The sequence below is a fragment of the Odontomachus brunneus genome, unplaced genomic scaffold (genome assembly GCF_010583005.1).
Source record: "Odontomachus brunneus isolate Ranch 3 - 2012 unplaced genomic scaffold, Obru_v1 Obru_scaffold_071, whole genome shotgun sequence".
Taxonomy (NCBI): Eukaryota; Metazoa; Arthropoda; class Insecta; order Hymenoptera; family Formicidae; genus Odontomachus; species Odontomachus brunneus.
In genome coordinates, this window is record NW_022639521.1 from 1342287 (window position 1) to 1342825 (window position 539).

General features: G+C 30.1%; 2 protein-coding genes across 7 annotated transcripts in view; one reads left to right on the forward strand and one right to left on the reverse strand.

The window, feature by feature from the left end:
* Positions 1–539, forward strand: part of LOC116846861 (four and a half LIM domains protein 2) — a 642247-nt gene that overhangs the window by 421075 nt on the left and 220633 nt on the right. The window lies entirely within an intron of this gene.
* LOC116846868 overlaps positions 1–539 on the reverse strand; it is a 24622-nt gene that overhangs the window by 15188 nt on the left and 8895 nt on the right. The gene's annotated exons all lie outside the window — the stretch shown is intronic.

Below are 539 nucleotides of genomic sequence, written 5' to 3' on the forward strand. Positions count from 1 at the left end.
TATATCAATTTAGAACGACGTGCGGAAGAGACAAACATTCGAAACATTTGTGTTTATATTCATATGTATAAGAATTGACATTCAATACGGATGTTGATTTAGCGATTGCCGCGAGACACTAATAAAATATTCACAAATATTCTAGCATGTATTCGAATGAAGCTTTTCGTATGACGCTTTTCGTATGACGCTTTTCGTATGACGCTTTTCGTATGAAGCTTTTCAACCATATATGATATGCTACATAGTTTACATCTATATACGACAAAAACTATATGTATATACACATATACATACAATATCTTATTTCTACATCAATTTATAATCTACTATATTACTAAATTATCCTTATTGGAATAGGTGTAATAGAGAGATTTTAGATGACTAAGTCATGCAGTCAGATCAACAACAAATAATACACGATTTTGCAAATAAGGACATTTGATTTCGTACACTCCCGGATCACTAAACATAAATAATTCATAGCTCATAAATAACTTGTAACGTATAACTTTGACTTTGTCATGTTTAAAGTTAGT